Consider the following 777-nt stretch of genomic DNA (forward strand, 5'->3'; position numbering starts at 1 on the left):
GCATGCAGAATGCCAAGTAACTTCAGCCCAATTAAAAACACACTGAGACATAAAAGTCAAGATCCCAGAAATCCAGCACAAGAATAATATACTGAAAGCTTCTAGAGAAAAGAAACAGATCACAATCAAAGGAAAACCCATCAGAATAATGGCAGACTTCTCTTCACAAACCATGAAGGCAAGAATAGCATGGAACAGAGAGTACTTCAACTCCTCTATGAAAACAAATTCCAGCCCAGACTACTATACACTGCAAAACTTCCTTTCAAGTTTGATGGAGAAGTGAAATACTTCCATGACAAAGAACAGCTAAAGTATTTCATGATGACAAAGGGAACCCTACACAGGCTACTGAAAGATGTTCTAGAGAGGGAACAAAATGATCAGAACTCCTCAACCGAGAACAGAAGGAACCCACTAAATAGGGCAAACAATTAAACACAGACAAAAGGGAAAAAGGAGTAAGCAACAGCCAGTTAATAACATGTCGATCATAAGTCAATATGGCTCAATTATAACCATCAATGTAAATGGACTCAATTCACCAATTAAAAGAAACAGACTAGCATAGTGGATTAGTAAACAAAATCCAACAATATGCTATATACAAGAAACACACTTAACGCAAAAAGAAATTCATAGGCTGAAAGTCAAAGGATGGAAAATTATACTACATGGCCCAGCACCTCAGAAAAAGCAGGGGTAGCAATCCAGTTCTCAGACAGCCTCAACTTCAAACCAAGAATGATCAAACAAAGTAAAGAAGGCCACTATATA

The sequence above is a fragment of the Octodon degus genome, unplaced genomic scaffold (assembly GCF_000260255.1).
Source record: "Octodon degus isolate 3935 unplaced genomic scaffold, OctDeg1.0 scaffold00050, whole genome shotgun sequence".
Lineage (NCBI taxonomy): Eukaryota > Metazoa > Chordata > Mammalia > Rodentia > Octodontidae > Octodon > Octodon degus.